The sequence below is a fragment of the Dermacentor variabilis genome, chromosome 9, assembly GCF_050947875.1.
Source record: "Dermacentor variabilis isolate Ectoservices chromosome 9, ASM5094787v1, whole genome shotgun sequence".
Classification (NCBI taxonomy): domain Eukaryota; kingdom Metazoa; phylum Arthropoda; class Arachnida; order Ixodida; family Ixodidae; genus Dermacentor; species Dermacentor variabilis.
Window position 1 is genome coordinate 8,021,982 of NC_134576.1, and position 22,552 is coordinate 8,044,533.

At 45.6% G+C, this 22,552-nt stretch overlaps 2 non-coding genes across 2 annotated transcripts; both read left to right on the forward strand.

Annotated features, from left to right (window-relative positions):
* The first annotated feature begins 4,849 nt into the window (after window positions 1-4,849).
* TRNAL-CAA (transfer RNA leucine (anticodon CAA)) lies at window positions 4,850-4,922 on the forward strand. Its single transcript has one exon. It is a non-coding gene; the product is annotated as a tRNA-Leu (tRNA).
* Window positions 4,923-22,028: 17,106 nt separating this feature from the next.
* Window positions 22,029-22,101, forward strand: TRNAS-CGA (transfer RNA serine (anticodon CGA)). Its single transcript has one exon. It is a non-coding gene; the product is annotated as a tRNA-Ser (tRNA).
* The last annotated feature ends 451 nt before the right edge of the window (window positions 22,102-22,552 follow it).

Consider the following 22,552-nt stretch of genomic DNA (forward strand, 5'->3'; position numbering starts at 1 on the left):
CCTTCAGGTAGCATATGTGGGTTTATTGCCCAGTTGCCTTCATCCAAAAAGATCACTTTCTCGTGACGCCTGCGTCAACGAGGACATTCCACATCCGCCGCCAAGGTCTATGAGTGGTGGCGCTGGCTAACTCTCCCAGGGTTTTACTAGTACACATAAATACCCAAGAAAGTTGATGGGGAAACAGCGCCGCGGTAGCTCAATAGGTTAGGCATCGCACGCGAAATGCGATGGTTGTGGGTTCGGCTCCCCCCTGCGGCAAGTTCTTTTTTCATCCACTTTTATTTCTAGTATTTGTCGTTTCTTCATTTCATTTATTAAGCACAACAAATTTCTCCTGTGTTTTCCTTGGTGTCAGTGTTTGTTGGCTTCTGATGATATGACTAATAAATATCGGGCCCCTCGGTTAACCCCCTTTCTTCTCGTTTATTACATAACGAGGGTCGCGAATCCGGCTACATTGATGCCTACAGGTAGCATATGTGGGTTTATTCACCAGTTGCCTTCATCCAAAAAGATCACTTTCTCGTGACGCCTGCGTCAACGAGGACATTCCACGTCCGCCGCCAAGGTCTATGAGTGGTGGCGCTGGCTAGCACATCCCAGGAGTTTACTAGTACAAATAAATACCCAAGAAAGTTGATCGGGAAACAGCGCCGCGGTAGCTCAATAGGTTAGGCATCGCACGCGAAATGCGAAGGTTGTGGGTTCGGCTCCCACCTGCGGCAAGTTCTTTTTTCATCCACTTTAATTTCTATTAATTTATCGTTTCTTCATTCCATTTATTGGGCACAACTAATTTCTCCTATGTTTTCTTTGGTGTCAGTGTTCGTTGGCTTCTGATGAGATGACTAATAAATATCGGGCCCCTCGGTTAACCCCCTTTCTTCTGGTTTATTACATAACGAGGGTCTCGAATCCGGCAACATTGATGCCTTCAGGTAGCATATGTGAGTTTATTGACCAGTTGCCTTCATCCGAAAAGATCACTTTCTCGTGACGCCTGCATCAACGAGGACATTCCACGTCCGCCGCCAATGTCTGTGAGTGGTGGCGCTGGCTAGCAATCCCAGGGTTTACTAGTACGCATAAATAACCAAGAAAGTTGATGGGGAAACATTGCCGCGGTAGCTAAGTTTGTAGAGCATCGCAGGCGAAATGCGAAGGTTGTGGGTTCGGTTCCCGCCTGAGGCGAGTTGATTTTTCATCCACTATAATTTCTAGTATTTGTCGTTTCTTCATTTCATTTATTAAGCACAACTAATTTCTCCTGTGTTTTCCTTGGTGTCAGTGTTTGTTGGCTTCTGATGATATGACTAATAAATATCGGGCCCCTCGGTTAACTCCCTTTCTTCTCGTTTATTACATAACGAGGGTCTCGAATCCGGCAACATTGATGCCTTCAGGTAGCATATGTGAGTTTATTGACCAGTTGCCTTCATCCGAAAAGATCACTTTCTCGTGACGCCTGCGTCAACGAGGACATTCCACGTCCGCCGCCAATGTCTATGAGTGGTGGCGCTGGCTAACACTCCCAGGGTTTACTAGTACGCATAAATACCCAAGAAAGTTGATGGGGAAACATTGCCGCGGTAGCTAAGTTTGTAGAGCATCGCAGGCAAAATGCGAAGGTTGTGGGTTCGGTTCCCGCCTGAGGCGAGTTGTTTTTTCATCCACTATAATTTCTATTATTTTTATAGTTTCTTCATTCCATTTATTAAGCACAACTAATTTCTCCTATGTTGTCCTTGTGGTCAGTGCTTGTTGGCTTATGATATGACTAATAAATATCGGGCCCCTCGGTTAACTCCCTTTCTTCTCGTTTATTACATAACGAGGGTCTCGAATCCGGCAACATTGATGCCTTCAGGTAGCATATGTGAGTTTATTGACCAGTTGCCTTCATCCGAAAAGATCACTTTCTCGTGACGCCTGCGTCAACGAGGACATTCCACGTCCGCCGCCAATGTCTATGAGTGGTGGCGCTGGCTAACACTCCCAGGGTTTACTAGTACGCATAAATAACCAAGAAAGTTGATGGGGATACATTGCCGCGGTAGCTAAGTTTGTAGAGCATCGCAGGCGAAATGCGAAGGTTGTGGGTTCGGTTCCCGCCTGAGGCGAGTTGATTTTTCATCCACTATAATTTCTAGTATTTGTCATTTCTTCATTTCATTTATTAAGCACAACTAATTTCTCATGTGTTTTCCTTGGTGTCAGTGTTTGTTGGCTTCTGATGATATGACTAATAAATATCGGGCCCCTCGGTTAACTCCCTTTCTTCTCGTTTATTACATAACGAGGGTCTCGAATCCGGCAACATTGATGCCTTCAGGTAGCATATGTGAGTTTATTGACCAGTTGCCTTCATCCGAAAAGATCACTTTCTCGTGACGCCTGCGTCAACGAGGACATTCCACGTCCGCCGCCAATGTCTATGAGTGGTGGCGCTGGCTAACACTCCCAGGGTTTACTAGTACGCATAAATACCCAAGAAAGTTGATGGGGAAACATTGCCGCGGTAGCTAAGTTTGTAGAGCATCGCAGGCAAAATGCGAAGGTTGTGGGTTCGGTTCCCGCCTGAGGCGAGTTGTTTTTTCATCCACTATAATTTCTAATAATTCATCGTTTCTTCATACCATTTATTAAGCACAACTAATTTCCTCTATGTTGTCCTTGCGATCAGTGCTTATTGGCTTCTCATTATATGACTAATAAATATCGGGCCCCTCGGTTAACTCCCTTTCTTCTCGTTTGTTACATAACGAGGGTCTCGAATCCGGCAACATTGATGCCTTCAGGTAGCATATGTGGGTTTATTGACCAGTTGCCTTCATCCGAAAAGATCACTTTCTCGAGACGCCTGCGTCAACGAGGACATTCCACGTCCGCCGCCAATGTCTATGAGTGGTGGCGCTGGCTAACACTCCCAGGGTTTACTAGTACGCATAAATACCCAAGAAAGTTGATGGGGAAACATTGCCGCGGTAGCTAAGTTTGTAGAGCATCGCAGGCAAAATGCGAAGGTTGTGGGTTCGGTTCCCGCCTGAGGCGAGTTGTTTTTTCATCCACTATAATTTCTATTATTTTTATAGTTTCTTCATTCCATTTATTAAGCACAACTAATTTCTCCTATGTTTTCTTTGGTGTCAGTGTTTGTTGGCTTCTGATGATATGACTAATAAATATCGGGCCCCTCGGTTAACTCCCTTTCTCCTCGTTTATTACATAACGAGGGTCTGGAATCCGGCAACATTGATGCCTTCAAGTAGCATATGTGGGTTTATTGACCAGTTGCCTTCATCCAAAAAGATCACTTTCTCGTGACGCCTGCGTCAACGAGGACATTCCACATCTGCCGCCAAGGTCTATGAGTGGTGGCGCTGGCTAGCAATCCCAGGGTTTACTAGTACATATAAGTACCCAAGAAAGTTGATGGGGAAACAGCGCCACGGTAGCTCATTTGGTAGAGCATCGCACGCGAAATGCGAAGGTTGTGGGTTCGGCTCCTACCTGCGGCAAGTTCTTTTTTCATCCACTTTTATTTCTATTATTTGTCGTTTCTTCATTTCATTTATTAAGCACAACTAATTTCTCCTGTGTTTTCCTTGGTGTCAGTGTTTGTTGGCTTCTGATGATATGAGTAATAAATATCGGGCCCCTCGGTTAACTCCCTTTCTTCTCGTTTATTACATAACGAGGGTCTCGAATCCGGCAACATTGATGCCTTCAGGTAGCATATGTGGGTTTATTGCCCAGTTGCCTTCATCCAAAAAGATCACTTTCTCGTGACGCCTGCGTCAACGAGGACATTCCACATCCGCCGCCCCAGGTCTATGAGTGGTGGCGCTGGCTAACACATCCCAGGATTTTACTAGTACACATAAATACCCAAGAAAGTTGATCGGGAAACAGCGCCTCGGTTGCTCAATAGGTTAGGCATCGCACGCGAAATGCGATGGTTGTGGGTTCGGCTCCCCCCTGCGGCAAGTTCTTTTTTCATCCACTTTTATTTCTAGTATTTGTCGGTTCTTCATTTCATTTATTAAGCACAACAAATTTCTCCTGTGTTTTCCTTGGTCTCAGTGTTTGTTGGCTTCTGATGATATGACTAATAAATATCGGGCCCCTCGGTTAACCCCCTTTCTTCTCGTTTATTACATAACGAGGGTCGCGAATCCGGCTACATTGATGCCTACAGGTAGCATATGTGGGTTTATTCACCAGTTTCCTTCCCCCAGAAAGATCACGTTCTCGTGACGCCTGCGGCAACGAGGACGTTCCACGTCCGCCGCCAAGGTCTGTGAGTTGTGGCGCTGGCTAACTCTCCCAGGGTTTTACTAGTACACATAAATACCCAAGAAAGTTGATGGGGAAACAGCGCCGCGGTAGCTCAATAGGTTAGGCATCGCACGCGAAAAGCGAAGGTTGTGGGTTCGGTTCCCACCTGCGGCAAGTTGTTTTTTAATCCACTATAATTTCTATTAATTTATCGTTTCTTAATTCCATTAATTGAGCACAACTAATTTCTCCTATGTTTTTCTTGGTGTCAGTGTTTGTTGGCTTCTGATGATATGACTAATAAATATCGGGCCCCTCGGTTAACCCCCTTTCTTCTCGTTTATTACATAACGAGGGTCTCGAATCCGGCAACATTGATGCCTTCAGGTAGCATATGTGGGTTTATTCACCAGTTTCCTTCCCCCAAATAGATCACTTTCTCGTGACGCCTGCGTCAACGAGGACATTCCACGTCCGCCGCGAATGTCTATGAGTGGTGGCGCTGGCTAACACTCCCAGGGTTTTACTGGTACACATAAATACCCAAGAAAGTTGATGGGGAAGCAGCGCCGCGGTAGCTCAATTGGTAGAGCATCGCACGCAAAATGCGATGGTTGTGGGCTCGGTTCCCGCCTGCGGCAAGTTGGTTTTTCATCCACTTTAATTTCTAATAATTTATCGTTTCTCCATTCCATTTATTAAGCACAACTAATTTCCTCTATGTTGTCCTTGCGATCAGTGCTTGTTGGCTTCTCATGATATGACTAATAAATATCGGCCCCCTCGGTTAACCCCCGTTCTTCTCGTTTATTACATAACGAGGGTCTCGAATCCGGCAACATTGATGCCTTCAGGTAGCATATGTGGGTTTATTCACCAGTTTCCTTCCCCCAAAAAGATCACGTTCTCGTGACGCCAGCGGCAACGAGGATGTTCCACGTCTGCCGCCAAGGTCTGTGAGTTGTGGTGCTGGCTAACTCTCCCAGGGTTTTACTAGTACACATAAATACCCAAGCAAGTTGATGGGGAAACAGCGCCGCGGTAGCTCAATAGGTTAGGCATCTCACGCGAAATGCGAAGGTTGTGGGTTCAGTTCCCACCTGCGGCAAGTTGTTTTTTCATCCGCTTTAATTTCTAATAATTTATCGTTTCTCCATTCCATTTATTAAGCACAACTAATTTCCCCTATGTTGTCCTTGCTGTCAGTGCTTGTTGGCTTCTCATGATATGATAAATAAATATCGGGCCCCTCGGTTAACACCCTTTCTTCTCGTTTATATCATAACGAGGGTCTCGAATCCGGCAGATGTGCCTTCAGGTAGCACATCTGCGTTTTTTGACCAGTTCCCTTCACCCAAAAAGATCACTTTCTTGTGACGCCTGCGTCAACGAGGACGTTCCACGTCCGCCGCCAAGGTGTGTGAGTTGTGGTGCTGGCTAACTCTCCCAGGGTTTTACTAGTACACATAAATACCCAAGCAAGTTGATGGGGAAACAGCGCCGCGGTAGCTCAATAGGGTAGGCATCGCACGCGAAATGCGAAGGTTGTGGATTCGGCTCCCACCTGCGGCAAGTTGTTTTTAGTCCAGTATAACTTCTATTAATTTATCGTTTCTTCATTCCATTTATTAAGCACAACTAATTTCTCCTATGTTGTCCTTGGTGTCAGTGCTTGTTGGCTTCTCATGATACGACTAATAAATATCGGGCCCCTCGGTTAACCCCCTTTCTTCTCGTTTATTACTTAACGAGAGTCTCGAATCTGGCAACATTGATGCCTTCAGGTAGCATATGTGGGTTTATTCACCAGTTGCCTTCATCCAAAAAGATCACTTTCTCGTGACGCCTGCGGCAACGAGGACATTCCACGTCCGCCGCCAAGGTCTATGAGTGGTGGCGCTGGCTAGCAATCCCAGGGTTTACTAGTACACATAAATACCCAAGAAAGTTGATGGGGAAACAGCGCCAAGGTAGCTCAATTGGTAGAGCATCGCTCGCGAAATGCGAAGGTTGTGGGTTCGGTTCCCACGTGTGGCAAGTTGTTTCTTCATCTACTTTAATTTCTAATAATTTATCGTTTCTTCATTCCATTAATTGAGCACAACTAATTTCTCCTATGTTTTTCTTGGTGTCAGTGTTTGTTGGCTTCTGATGATATGCCTAATAAATATCGGGCCCCTCGGTTAACCCTCTTTCTTCTCGTTTATTACATAACGAGGGTCTCGAATCCGGCAAAATTGATGCCTTCAGGTAGCATATGTGGGTTTATTCACCAGTTTCCTTCCCCCAAAAAGATCACGTTCTCGTGACGCCTGCGGCAACGAGGACGTTCCACGTCCGCCGCCAAGGTCAGTTAGTGGTGGCGCTGGCTAACACTCCCAGGATATTACTAGTACACATAAATACCCAAGAAAGTTGATGGGGAAACAGCGCCACGGTAGATGAAGAGTATAGTGGATTCGGCTTTCTGCCGCGCTAGCGAGCGGACGTGCCGATCATGAGCTCCGTAGGAGCGGCTTCAGCGGCCCAGCAGGGCCGCGGTACCAGGAGTTTTGCCTCAGAAGACCCGGAATACCAAGTTTTGCTGCCTCAATTGCCGACAGGTCGGATAGTTTTAAATACAGTTTTTCTGCATGCGGATGTGCGTGCCAGGCCGTATCGTGTGGAACATTTCCGAGATGCGTTGGCTAGCTTAGGCCTACTTGCCGATGTCATCGCCCTAGGGGCGTATCAGATGAGCCACGTTTGGGCGGTTACTTTCAAGAGCGACGAAGGCGTGAAAAAGCTTTCAAGCGCCAAGAACCTCAAGGTGAATGAACATCGGTGCATTGTCGTTGATCCTGCCAATCAGGCCGTGCGGCTGAAGTTGCATTGGATGCTTCATAACGTGTCGGACGAGGATATACGGACAGCCCTGTTACCGTTCGGAAAGGTCACGGACGTTTTCCATGAAAAGTGGCGTGTTCAAGGAGTTCAAGATAAAGCATCGTCGACACGGGCGGTGTCCCTGGTTCTGAAGACGGGTATGACCGTAGAAGACCTGCCCCATCAACTTCGTGTAGCTGGTGAGCAGACCCTAGTTGTGGTACCGGGCAGAGCACCCCTTTGCCTGAAGTGCCGAAACACCGGACATGTCCGACGTGACTGCCGCGTCCCGAAATGTGCAGTATGCCGTCGCTACGGCCACCTGGATACGGAATGTGTTAAGACTTACGCATCCGTCGCAGGACCTGCGCTTCGAGAGGACGTGGCTGACCTGTTAATGGATGAGGCTGACGTTGATGAGGCTTCCCGCGTGCTAGTACCACCGGCGGACATAGTTGCAACACCTTATGTGCCGGCTGCTAAAGCCACGAAGGTGGTAAATGTGCTGCCTACGAGCCCGAAAGATGCAGTGCAAAGGCCATGCGACGAAGGAGCCAAAGAAGAATCGGCCGCAAAATCCGCCACTGCCGAGGAGGCCGCCACGGAGCACGGACCGGCAACTCCCTTGATGGACGTCGAAGAATCGAGTGCAACCAATGTGGCTATGAAAAGAGCGAGGGACTCGACCGGCAACCTGGACGGCAGCCTGGACGGCAACCTTGACAACGGGGCCAAAGACGAGCCGCCGCCAAAAGCGCAGGCGGGTCGTCGTGTGCCCGTGCGCCCGAAGCCAAACATCCCGCCGGACATACGGCCGGCGGCAAAACCGCCTAAGTAGGACTCGGCGCCTACTGGGGCGCCCGGACTAACGTCGTGAAGAGATGGCGTCCTTTTTGGAATCGGGCTTCGCGTACGCTCTAAAGGTACGCGTGTGGATCGAGCGGTTTTCAGTGCAAAAGTTATGCATGCAAATTTTTCTACAGTGTGTCTGGATCGCTTGTTCTTCAGCGACACCGTGCGATCGGCTTGCTTTTGCAGATAAATGGCGGTGAAACTAGAGAGAGCACTGAGAGTTGCCACGTTAAATGTCCGTGGCCTTGGAGCGCGAAGGAGGCAGTATCAACTTAGCCGCTTGTGTATGGAGAAGGAACTCGATGTAGTTGCCTTACAAGAAACTAAGGTCGAAACCCAAGAGCAGACCGATCGCATGGTGACGCCTTTCACGGCGCATTACAATGTGTGCGTGTGCCATGCGAATGGCACATCAGGCGGATGTGCGTATTAATACGGAAGAGTGCTGGTATTATTGAAGAAAGTGTAACTGTTTCTGAAACTGGCCGCTTGCTTATTGTAGATTTTTCTTTTTCCCACGATTTGTGGCGGCTCGTATGCGTTTATGCGCCAAACAATGTGAATGATCGATTTTTGTTTTTTGAATGTATCGAGCAATATCTAAAATGTGATCGCTTTGTCATATTACTTGGTGATTTTAACTGTGTGTGTTCTCCGGAAGACCGACTAAAAAGGGAAAGGGTTCGCGATAAAAGTGCTCTCCTTTTGAGCAGACTAATTGAAGACCACAACTTAGAAGATGTGGGCCTAGTCCTCACTGATGGTATGATTCCGCAGTACACGCACATTCAGCGAAATAGCCGAGCAAGGCTGGACAGAGTGTATGTTTCTGACGACTTGATCACCCTTTGTAATAGTTATAACGTCGCACCGCAATCGTTCACGGACCATACATAGCCTGGTAAGCTTCTCGATTGGGGAAAAAGTTAAAAGAACACGATTCAACTGGAACATGTGGAAATTCAACGAAAAGCTGCTTGATGATGAACCATTTGTGCGCAGAGTTAAGGAAAAGATAACAGAGTTGATGACAAATGAGGGTGAATATTTTACTGCCACATGGGAGGAATTTAAGATTCAAGTTAAGTTCATTGCAATAGAAAGAGGAAGCAGCCTTCAGCACGATAAATTACAGAAACAAAGAGAGCTGCAAAGACAGCTAGAATATCTGTCAAGCGCACAAAATGCGGGTCACGATCTATTAGCTGAAAACGTAAAGAAAGTAAGACACGAGCTTGAAGTTATCGACGCCGAGCGATACAAAGCAGCAGTTATACGCGCTAGAAGCGAACGCCTATGGATGGGTGAGATACCAAACAAACGGGCAATGAGCGATGAAAAGCGTCACGCGTCAAGAAATGAGATCCAACAGATACGTCTTCAAAACGAGGTGACGTCAGACGCTTCGTCGATTGAGAAAGCTTTTGTGGAACACTATCGCGAATTGTTCGGCAATGTGACTCCTTCTGGACTGGCCTTCGAGAGTGAATTCATGAGCGAGATGCCAAGGTTGGATGACGACGTTAGAGAAAGTCTTGAGAGACCAATAGCTGTGTCCGAGATTGAAAGGGCGATAGAAGAACTGCCATCAGGCAAATCGCCAGGGCCGGACGGCCTAGGCGCCGCTTTTTACAAGGCATTCAGTCAGGAGTTTGCGTGCATATTGCACCGACTACTCTCAGAGGCGTATGAATTTAAAAAAGTACCACCCTCATTCCAGACTTCGCACATAGTATTAATTCCGAAAACCGATGAACGGGAAAAGCTCCTTTCAGTAAGTTCATACAGACCGATAAGTCTGACCAACACAGATTACAAAATATTTATGAAAGTACTGGCTCGACGATTTCAAAGCGTGATTCAGCAGCTTGTAGGGCCACACCAGACGTGTGGCATTAAAGGCCGCACCATTTTCACGAACACCCACATTGCAAGGAATGTGCTTGAATGTTGCGATGCCATTGGGGGTCGGGTGGCCATGTTGCAGCTAGACCTTGCGAAGGCGTTCGACCGGGTGTCACATGAGGTGCTTTTCGCTATACTGCAGTACTGTAATGTTGGGAGCGTCATTGTAGATGGCGTTAAAATGGCTTATGAAGACTGTTACATGCAGCTTATAGTTAATAAGTGTCTTAGTTCGCGGGTGCCACTCCGCTCGTCTGTACGGCAAGGCTGTCCCTTGTCTCCCTTGCTTTTTGCCCTGTACCTCGAACCCTTTTGTATGGCAGTCATACGGAATGAAAACATTCGTGGTTTTAGGCTGCACGCCGCAGAAGTTAAAATGCTAGCTTATGCAGATGACGTCGCCGTCTTTTGTGAAGACAGGGAAAGCGTGGTCGAGGCTGTCCGCCTTGCAAGATCCTTTTGTAGGTACACTGGTGCCCAGATAAACTTCGAAAAAAGTGTTGGGATATGGCATGGAAGCTGGGACGCGACACCCACAAAATTCGCCGGTATGCAGTGGACTACAGTGCCTCCACTGTATCTAGGAGTGCCCCTTGAGCACTATCGGGACTCGACACAGTTGTGGACCGGCCAAATAGAATCAATGAAAGAAAAGATAAAAGGATGGCAGGGCCGGGGATTGTCAGTGTTTGCACGTGCTTCAGCTTGCAATATATTTTTAATTGCCAAAGTTTGGTACATACTGCAAGTAATGTTCATGTCCCGTGTAAACGTTCAAAAAATGCATCGAGTGTTTGCTACCTTCATCTGGAACTCCACTTGGGAGCGATCCAGTCGAACAAATCTTTTTCGCACAGTTTGAAATGGGGGCCTTGGGCTCTCACACTTGTTCATTAGACAGATCGTATCGCGGTTCATCTTCCTGCGAGATGAAAGAAATGTTTTCCTCCGTACGGTCATTCAGGCGAAAATGGCAACAGAACTGCCTGAATTTGTTGTGTCCACATCTAGTGCTATCACTAGAGCGACTGGGTACTATCGTGAAGTCGTTGCATCTTTTAGAATACTCTGCGCACGTTTTTCGCTGGAGTACTTGTGCTCAGTGAGAAGAAAGAAACTGTACGCAGATTTAGTTGACAGTATGTTACCTATCCCACTGTATAGGAGTGTTTATTGTGGAGGCCCAGGAAAAGATGTGCTGAAACGAGTCAAAAGGATGCCTGTAAGACCTGCTGCGAAAACTTTCTTTTTCCACCTACACACGAACACCCTCCCCGTTAAAGTATGGCTAGAACAGAAAGGAATATTCGTACCCTGGACTACCGATTGCCGGCTGTGTAAAAAGCCTGAAACAATTGAACACGCCTTCATTGAGTGTTGGGACGCTGTCTTTCACTGGGACATCTTGCAGCGCACTCTTAAAAAAGAACTCCCCATAAACCCCTATGGAATTCGGTTCCTTCCAGTTAAAAGCGATGACGGGCCACCGTTCGACATGTTCATGTTGCTGGGTCTCCACAGTTTGTGGAAAACAAGAATGGCTGTACGTCATGCTGATGTGAATGTGTGCTCTGCGCGAGAGAACTTCATTGAAAGTATGTCACTATTACGAGAAGTGTATCGTGCACAAAGCGAAACCCCAGACTGGGTTAGCATCCTTGATGAGCTGGTGTGCCTCAAGAAATTTTAGCGACCATCCCACCTGATGTGATGTGGGTGCACTGTGTATATGGATTTGTTTTTTGTGTGTGTTAATGTCTAAGCAGGCAATAAAGAAAAAAAAAAAAGCCACGGTAGATGAATTGGTAGAGCATCGCACGCGAAATGCGAAGGTTGTGGGTTCGGCTCCCCCCTACAGCAAGTTCTTTTTTCATCCACTTTTATTTCTATTAATTTATCGTTTCTTCATTCCATTTATTGAGCACAACTAATTTCTCCTATGTTTTCCTTGGTGTCACTGTTCGTTGGCTTCTGATGATATGACTAATAAATATCGGGCCCCTCGGTTAACCCCCTTTCTTCTCGTTTATTACATAACGAGGGTCTCGAATCCGGCAACATTGATGCCTTCAGGTAGCATATGTGGATTTATTGACCAGTTGCCTTCATCCAAAAAAGATCACTTTCTCGTGACGCCTGCGTCAACGAGGACATTCCACGTCCGCCGCCAATGTCTATGAGTGGTGGCGCTGGATAACACTCCCAGGGTTTACTAGTACACATAAATACCCAAGAAAGTTGATGGGGATACATTGCCGCGGTAGCTAAGTTTGTAGAGCATCGCAGGCGAAATGCGAAGGTTGTTGGTTCGGTTTCCCGCCTGAGGCGAGTTGTTTTTTCATCCACTATAATTTCTAATAATTCATCGTTTCTTCATACCATTTATTAAGCACAACTAATTTCCTCTATGTTGTCCTTGCTATCAGCGCTTGTTGGCTTCTCAAGATATGACTAATAAATATCGGGCCCCTCGGTTAACCCCCTTTCTTCTCGTTTATTACATAACGAGGGTCGCCAATCCGGCTACATTGATGCCTTCAGGTAGCATATGTGGGTTTATTCACCAGTTTCCTTCCCCCAAAAAGATCACGTTCTCGTGACGCCTGCGGCAACGAGGACGTTCCACGTCCGCCAACAAGGTCAGTGAGTGGTGGCGCTGGCTAACACTCCCAGGTTTTTACTGGTACACATAAATACCCAAGAAAGTTGATCGGGAAACAGCGTCGCGGTAGCTCAATAGGTTAGGCATCGCACGTGAAATGCGAAGGTTGTGGGTTCGGTTGCCACCTGCGGCAATTTGTTTTTTAATCCACTATAATTTCTATTAATTTATCGTTTCTTAATTCCATTTATTAAGCACAACTAATTTCTCCTATGTTGTCCTTGCTGTCAGCGCTTGTTGGCTTCTCATGATATGACTAATAAATATCGGGCACATCGGTTAACCCCGTTTCTTCTCGTTTATTACATAACGAGTGTCTCGAATCCGGCAACATTGATGCCAATTCAGGTAGCATATGTGGGTTTTTTGACCAGTTGCCTTCTCCAAAAGAAATCACGTTCTCGTGACGCCTGCGTCAACGAGAACGTTCCACGTCCGCCGCCAATGTCTGTGAGTAGTGGTGCTGGCTAACACTCCCAGGGTTTATTGGAACACATTAATACCCAAGAAAGTTGATGGGGAAACATTGCCGCGGTAGCTAAGTGTGTAGGGCATCGCAGGCGAAATGCGAAGGTTGTGGGTTCGGTTCCCACCTGCGGCAAGTTGTTTTTTCATCCACTTTAATTTCTAATAATTTATCGTTTCTTCATTCCATTTATTGAGCACAACTAATTTCTCCTATCTTTTCCTTGGTGTCAGTGTTTGTTGGCTTCTGATGATATGACTAATAAATATCGAGCCCCTCGGTTAACCCTCTTTCTTCTCGTTTATTACATAACGACGGTCTCGAATCCGGCAACATTGATGCCTTCAGGTAGCACATGTGGGTTTATTGACCAGTTGCCTTCATCCAAAAAGATCACTTTCTCGTGACGCCTGCGTCAACGAGGACATTCCACGTCCGCCGTCAAAGTCTGTGAATGGTGGCGCTGGCTAACACTCCCAGGGTTTACTAGTACACATAAATACCCAAGAAAGGTGATGGGGAAACAACGCCGCGGTAACTCAATTGGTGGAGCATCGCAAGCGAAATGCGATGGTTGTGGGCTCTGTTCCCGCCTGAGGCGAGTTGTTTTTTCATCCGCTTTAATTTCTAATAATTTATCGTTTCTTCATACCATTTATTAGGCACAACTAATTTCCCCTATGTTGTACTTGATATCAGTGCTTGTTGGCTTCGCATGATATGACTAATAAATATCGGGCCCCTCGTTTAACCACCTTTCTTCTCGTTTATAACATAAGGAGGGTCTCGAATCCGGCAAGATTGATGCCTTCAGGTAGCACATGTGGGTTTATTGACCAGTACTCTTCACCCAAAAAGATCACTCTCTCGTGACGCCTGCGTCATCGAGGACATTCCACGTCCGCCGCCAAGGTCTGTGAGTGGTGGCGCTGGCTAACACTCCCAGGGTTTTACTGGTGCACATAAATACCAAAGAAAGTTGATGGGGAAGCAGCGCCGCGGTAGCGCAATTGGTAGAGCATCGCACGCGAAATGCGAAGGTTGTGGGTTCGGTTCCCACGTGTGGCAAGTTGTTTCTTCATCTACTTTAATTTCTAATAATTTATCGTTTCTTCATTCCATTAATTAGGCACAACTAATTTCTCCTATGTTTTTCTTGGTGTCAGTGTTTGTTGGCTTCTGATGATATGCCTAATAAATATCGGGCCCCCAGGTTAACCCCCTTTCTTCTCGTTTATTACATAACGAGGGTCTCGAATCCGGCAAGATTGATGCCTTCAGGTAGCACATGTGGGTTTATTGACCAGTTCCCTTCACCCAAAAAGATCACTTTCTCGTGACGCCTGCGTCAACGAGGACATTCCACGTCCGCCGCCAAGGTCTATGAGTGGTTGCGCTGGCTAGCACTCGCAGGGTTTACTAGTACACATAAATACCCAAGAAAGTTGATGGGGAAACAGCGCCGCGGTAGCTCAATTGGTAGAGCATCACACGCGAAATGCGAAGGTTGTGGGTTCGGCTCCCACCTGCGGCAAGTTGTTTTTTAATCCACTTTAATTTCTATTACTTATCGTTTCTTCATTCCATTTATTAAGCACAACTAATTTCTCCTATGTTGTCCTTGCTATCAGTGCTTGTTGCCTTCTCATGATATGACTAATAAATATCGGGCCCCTCGGTTAACCCCCTTTCTTCTCGTTTATTACATATCGAGGGTCTCGAATCCGGCAACATTGATGCCTTCAGGTAGCATATGTGGGTTTATTGACCAGTTGCCTTCATCCAAAAAGATCACTTTCTCGTGATGCCTGCGTCAACGAGGACATTCCACGTCCGCCGCCAATGTCTGTGAGTGGTGGCGCTGGCTAGCACTCCCAGGGTTTACTAGTACACATAAATACCCAAGAAAGTTGATGGGGAAACATTGCCGCGGTAGATAAGTTTGTAGAGCATTGCAGGCGAAATACGAAGGTTGTGGGTTTGGTTCTCGCCTGAGGCGAGTTGTTTTTTCATCCGCTTTAATTTCTAATAATTTATCGTTTCTTCATACCATTTATTAAGCACAACTAATTTCTCCTATGTTGTCCTTGCTATCAGTGCTTGTTGCCTTCTCATGATATGACTAATAAATATCGGGCCCCTCGGTTAACCCCCTTTCTTCTCGTTTATTACATATCGAGGGTCTCGAATCCGGCAACATTGATGCCTTCAGGTAGCATATGTGGGTTTATCGACCAGTTGCCTTCATCCAAAAAGATCACTTTCTCGTGATGCCTGCGTCAACGAGGACATTCCACGTCCGCCGCCAATGTCTGTGAGTGGTGGCGCTGGCTAGCACTCCCAGGCTTTACTAGTACACATAAATACCCAAGAAAGTTGATGGGGAAACATTGCCGCGGTAGATAAGTGTGTAGGGCATCGCAGGCGAAATGCGAAGGTTGTGGGTTCGGTTCCCACCTGCGGCAAGTTGTTTTTTCATCCACTTTATTTCTAATAATTTATCGTTTCTTCATTCCATTTATTGAGCACAACTAATTTCTCCTATCTTTTCCTTGGTGTCAGTGTTTGTTGGCTTCTGATGATATGCCTAATAAATATCGGGCCCGTCGCTTAACCCCCTTTCTTCTCGTTTATTACATAACGAGGGTCTCGAATCCGGCAAGATTGATGCCTTCAGGTAGCACATGTGGGTTTATTCACCTGTTCCCTTCACCCAAAAAGATCACTTTCTCGTGACGCCTGCGTCAACGAGGACATTCCACGTCCGCCGCCAAGGTCTATGAGTGGTGGCGCTGGCTAACACTTTCATGGTTTTACTAGTACACATAAATACCCTAGAAAGTTGATGGGGAAACAACGCCGCGGTAGCTCAATTGGTAGAGCATCGCATGCGAAATGCTAAGGTTGTGGGTTCGGTTCCCACCTAAGCCAAGTTTTTTTTTTCATCCGCTTTAATTTCTAATAATTTATCGTTTCTTCATACCATTTATTAGACACAACTAATTTCCCCTATGTTGTCCTTGCTGTCAGTCCTTGTTGGCTTCTCATGATATGACTAATAACTATCGGGCCCCTCGGTTAACCCCCTTTCTTCTCGTTTATTACATAACGAGGGTCGCGAATCCGGCAACATTGATGCCTTCAGGTAGCATATGTGGGTTTATTGACCAGTTGCCTTCACCCGAAAAGATCACTTTCTCGTGACGCCTGCGTCAAGGAGGACGTTCCATGTCCGCCACCAAGGTCTGTGAGTGGTGGCGCTGGCTAACACTCCCAGGGTTTACTAGTACACATAAATACCCAAGAAAGTTGATGGGGAAACAGCGCCTGGGTAGCTCAATTGGTAGAGCAACGCACGCGAAATGCGAAGGTTGCGGGTTGGGTTCCCACCTGCGCCAAGTTGTTTTTTCATCCGCTTTAATTTCTAATAATTTATCATTTCTTCATGCCATTTATTAGGCACAACTAATTTCCCCTATGGTGTCCTTGCTGTCAGTGCTTGTTGGCTTCTCATGATATCACTAATAAATATCGGGCCCCATGGTTAACCCCCTTTCCTCTCGTTTATTACATAGGGAGGGTCTCGAATGCGGCAACATTGATGTCTTCAGCCAGCATATGTGGGTTTATTGACCAGTTGCCTTCACCCGAAAAGATCCCGTGCTCGTGACGCCTGCGGCAACGAGGACGTTCCACGTCCGCCGCCAAGGTCTGTGAGTGGTGGCGCTGGCTAACACTCCCAGGGTTTTACTAGTGCACATAAATACCCTAGAAAGTTGATGGGGAAACAGCGCCGCGGTAGCTCAATTGGTAGAGCATCGCACGCGAAATGCGAAGGTTGTGGGTTCGGTTGCCACCTGCGGCAAGTTGTTATTTCATCCGCTTTAATTTCTAATAATTTATCGTTTCTTCATACCATTTAATATGCACAACTCATTTCCCCTATGTTGTCTTTGCTGTCAGTCCTTGTTGGCTTCTCATGATATTCTTTTTTTATTCAGATACCCTAAAGACCCTTATGGGCATTACATAGGGGGGGGGGGGGGGGTTAACAACAGGATATGTCAAACACAATTAGGGGGGGAAGGCAATATAGAACACCGTGGTAAAGATCACCGAATACAAGAAGAAAATATAAAAAGAAAAAAAGGAAAGAGAATTGCATACATGATGAAAACAACAACAACAACACTCCGTACAAAGCATGTAGATACACTTAGAATGCGTCAAAGGCATAAAATTCTGCTTTTACACAACATGCGTAAAACTGCGCTTCAAATTACTAACAAATGAGTCATGATCACGTATAGAAGCAATTTCTTTTGGCAGCTTATTCCAGTGATGAATAGCTAGAAAGAGCGGTGATTGTCGCAGGAGATTCGTACGTGCAAACATGGGACGCACTTTGTAGGGATGGTCGAGGCGGGGAAAAATTTTGTGTGGGGGTTTGATATGGGATGCTGTAAAGGATGACGGGGTATGATACAATCTGTGGAAGTGGGAAAGCAGTGCTAACAGTCGTCGTGTTTCTAGAGACGGTAATTGGAGGGACTCTTTGATAGCCCTGATGCTGGATGTTCTAGAGTATGTTTTAGTGATGAAGCGTGCTGCTTTATTTTGTAAAGATTCCAGCTTGTTTATTAGGTAAGTCTGATTTGGATTCCATATTATGGAAGCGTATTCAATCTTTGAGCGAACTAGAGCTGTGTAAGCTAATAATTTAGTTGACTCATTTGCTAAATACAAATTTCGCCTAATGAATCCAAGTGTTTTATTTGCTTTCGAAATTGTTTCATCAATGTGATCATTCCATGTAAGGTTAGAAGTTAAATGGACTCCCAAATATTTTAATGTAGACACATTCTCTATGCATATGCTGTTCATAAAATATGAACTTAAGTGAACGTTACTGGCTCTGCTAAATGTCATTGTTTTAGTTTTAGAAACATTAATTTCCATTTGCCATTGCTCGCACCAAAGTGAAATTTTGTTTAGGTCGGCCTGTAAAATATTAGTGTCTTCAGAGGTGATAATTTGTCTGTAAAGAACGCAGTCATCTGCAAACAATCGAACTGTTGAGGTCAGGTTGTTACTGATGTCATTAATGTAAATTAAGAATAAGATTGGGCCAAGTACGGATCCCTGAGGAACGCCAGATTTAACTTGTGCTAAAGCGAAAAGTGATCATTTACGGAAACAAATTGGTAGCGATTGGTTAAAAAACTTGAGATCCAATTTATAATTTTACCATGTATGTTAAGCCGGCTAAGTTTCAACATTAAGCGAGAATGGGGAACTTTATCGAATGCTTTCTTGAAGTCTATAAATATGGCATCGATTTTTATGGAATCGGGAACAGCTTGATGAAGATCAGTTATAAGTTCAAAAAGCTGTGTTTCACAAGAGCGTCCTTTCTGAAATCCATGTTGATTGTTAGAAAAGAAGTTATGTTCAGATAAATATTTCATAACTGCGGAAGATATGATATGCTCAAGTAATTTACATGGAATACTAGTCAAGGATATAGGTCTATAGTTTGAGGGCACTGAACGGTCACCTGATTTATAAATGGGAGTGATACGACCGACCTTCCAGTCATCTGGTACAATTCCTGTATCTATTGATTGCTGGAAAAGGGCGGCTAATATGGGAGATATTATAGGTTTAGTCATTTTAAGCATCTTTGTGCAGATGCCGTCTGGACCTGGCGCTCAGTTATTCGAAAGTCGATCGATGGCCGATTCTATTCCCTCTGGTGTAATTATGAGATCATTCATAGATGAGTTAATTGAAGGAAACGTAAGGTCAGGTGGAATTGGATTTTCGTTTGTGAATACAGAGCTGAAAAACGAGTTTAATTCAGTCGCAGCTTCAGATGGTGAGAGTAGCTCACCGTTATTAATGATTGGTATAGTGGATTGAGAAGAGTGTTTAGGGTTAATTACATTCCAAAACTTTTTCGGATTGTTCATTATCATGCTGACGATGTCACCGTTAAAAAACTTGTCTTTAGATGCTTCAATTTCAGCTTTACATTTATTTGATTGTTCTCGGTATCGCTGCCAATCACCATCCGAGTGGGACAACTTAGCTTTAGAGTAAAGGCGTTTCTTTTTATTTATTGCTCTCTTTACTTGGGACGTGAACCATGTGCTCTGTGTTGATGACGTTATTCTAATTTTGGGAACGTGCTTTTGTTTCAGTTCAATAAGCTTTCTTCGGATAGCGAGCCAGTTATCATTTGTATTGCGATAAGCCATGGTTTCCAAGAACCACACAGAAAAATATGACAGGTCTGTAAGAATCGCGTCGATGTTTGCACGGGAGTAATCGTAAATAGATTTCGTTGCCTTTTCTGGTTTACTACTTTGTAATTGGTATCCACAGTGTACTACGTTGTGGTCGCTAATACATTCAAGGACGTGAACAAGCATATTTTCCGGTTCGGTTGTGAGAACTAGATCTAGAATAGCGTTTCCACGTGTTGGTTTGCAAACTATTTGATGCAGATCAAATGAACAAAGAACATCGAGAAATTCCTTGCATTCGCTCTTCCTTGCACAACCTAGGGGCGTACACGTCTGCCAATTTATTGTGGCGTAGTTGAAATCGCCAGCAAGGATTATAGGTGAAGTTGGATACTTGTCTTGGATTAAAGTTAGGGAATGATTAAGACTCTCGATGAATTCAGAAGTAGCATCAGGCGGACGGTAACAGACTCCGACTGCGCAAGTCACAGAGGGACAGACCTGAAGTGAAATCCACAAAATTTCAATATTTGACTGTGTGTCAACAACGCGAGCACATAGATTAGATTTCACGGCAGCTACAACACCGCCTCCCCGTGCGCCCACCCTATCATTTCTAAATATAGTAAAGTTTCTAGAGAGCGACAGCTCGTTTTCCCTAATATCGGGTGTAAGCCAAGTTTCTGTCCCAAGAACAATATCTACAGAACAAGCCTCAATAAATGCACATAGCTGGTCCTGTTTGTGAAACATGCTTCGAAAGTTGCACAGCAGGAGTGACAATGAATCACCTTGATTAGCATGACTGTGTCAATCATTCTGGTTAGTTTCGTCCCCTCGTGCGCCAACAGTAGGTTGCTCATTTCAGCCGACATACTTCGGCTTCATTGCGCGTTGAAAGACAGGTTACTTTGTTTTGTGATGAATCAAAGGTGTAACATTTGCTTCCAAGAAGAAGTTTATCGTAGACCACAGTATATTTTTCGTTAGGCTTACGTACATCGCGAGCGAAATCTCCGAGTTTTTTCCTGATGAGCTGCATTCGGGCCCAGAAATCTTCTTCAATCCACACGCGTGGCTTCTGCAGGTCCTTCAATTTGGAAGCATTTCTTAAAATTATGCTCTTGTCTTTAAAACTCAGAAATTTCACGATAATTGGTCGGATGTGACCTGCTTTAGGTCAACCTATTCTGTGGGCTCGCTCTATTTCGCCTGCATTGAAGCCTAGCTTAGTTAACAGAAACTGGTTGATGATGCGTTCAGTGTCAACCCATGTTTCTTTTGGTTCTTCCGGGATTCCCTTAAATATTAGGTTATTTCTGCGCATACGGTTATTTAGGTCATCAACAACCAGATTGGCCTGCTCCAACTGTTTAGTTTCTATGGTTTTCAGCTGCTCCTGCGATTCCTGAACGACTGAGTTAACGGTGGTGACGTCATGACACAGGTTATCAACTGCTTTTAGTCGCTCTTCGACACCACTGAGTCGCCTTTTGATGTCAGTGACGCTCGTTTGAATATCCTTTAGCTTGTTTGAAGTGTCATCACTAATAAATATCGGGCCCCTCGGTTAACCCCCTTTCTTCTCGTTTATTACATAACGAGGGTCTCGAATCCAGCAAGATTGATGCCTTCAGGTAGCATATGTGGGTTTATTGACCAGTTGCATTCACCCAAAAAGATCACTTTCTCGTGACGCCTGCGTCAACGAGGACGTTCCATGTCCGCCGCTAAGGTCTGTGAGTGGTGGCGCTGGCTAACACTCCCAGGGTTTACTAGTAAACATAAACACCCAAGAAAGTTGATGGGGAAACAGCGCCGCGGTAGCTCAATTGGTAGAGCAACGCACGCGAAATGCGAAGGTTGTGGGTTCGGTTCACACCTGCGGCAAGTTGTTTTTTCATCCACTTTAATTTCTAATAATTTATCGCTTCTTCATGCCATTTATTATGCACAACTAATTTCCCCTATGTTGTCCTAGATGTCAGTCCTTGTTGGTTTCTCATGATATGACTAATAAATATCGGGCCTTTGGTTAACCCCCTTTCTTCTCGTTTATTAGATAACGAGGGTCGCGAATCCGGCAAGATTGATGCCTTCGGGTAGCATATGTGGGTTTATTGACCAGTTGCCTTCACCCGAAAAGATCACTTTCTTGTGACGCCTGCGTCAAGGAGGACATTCCACGTCCGCCGCCAAGGTCTGTGAGTGGTGGCACTGGCTAACACTCCCAGGGTTTTACTAGTACACATAAATACCCTAGAAAGTTGATGAGGAAACAGCGCCGCGGTAGCTCAATTGGTAGAGCATCGCACGCGAAATGCGAAGGTTGTGGGTTCGGTTCCCACCTAAGCGAAGTTGTTTTTTTCATCCGCTTTAATTTCTAATAATTTATCGTTTCTTCATACCATTTATTAGGCACAACTAATTTCCCCTATGTTGTCCTAGATGTCAGTCCTTGTTGGCTTCTCATGATATGACTAATAAATATCGGGCCTTTGGTTAACCCCCTTTCTTCTCGTTTATTACATAACGAGGGTCTCGAATCCGGCAAGATTGATGCCTTCGGCTAGCATATGTGGGTTCATTGACCAGTTGCCTTCACCCGAAAAGATCACTTTCTTGTGACGCCTGCGTCAAGGAGGACGTTCCACGTCCGCCGCCAAGGTGACTGAGTGGTGGCGCTGGCTAACACTCCCAGGGTTTACTAGTACACATAAATACCCTAGAAAGTTGATGAGGAAACAACGCCGCGGTAGCTCAATTGGTAGAGCATCGCACGCGAAATGCGAAGGTTGTGGGTTCGGTTCCCACCTGCGGCAAGTTGTTTTTTTCATCCGCTTTAATTTCTAATAATTTATCGTTTCTTCATACCATTTATTAGGCACAACTAATTTCCCCTATGTTGTCCTTGCTGTCAGTCCTTGTTGGCTTCTCATGATATCACTAATAAATATCGGGCCTCTCGGTTAACCCCCTTTCTTCTCGTTTATTACATAGCGAGGGTCTCCAATCCCGCAAGATTGATGCCTTCAGGTAGCATATGTGGGTTTATTGACCAGTTGCCTTCAACCGAAAAGATCACTTTTTTGTGACAACTGCGTCAAGGAGGACGCTCCACGTGCGCCGCGAAGGTCTGTGATTGGTTGCGCTGGCTAACACTCCCAGGGTTTACTAGTACACATAAATACCCAAGAAAGTTGATGGGGAAACAGCGCCTCGGTAGCTCAATTGGTAGAGCAACGCACGCGAAATGCGAAGGTTGTGGGTTCG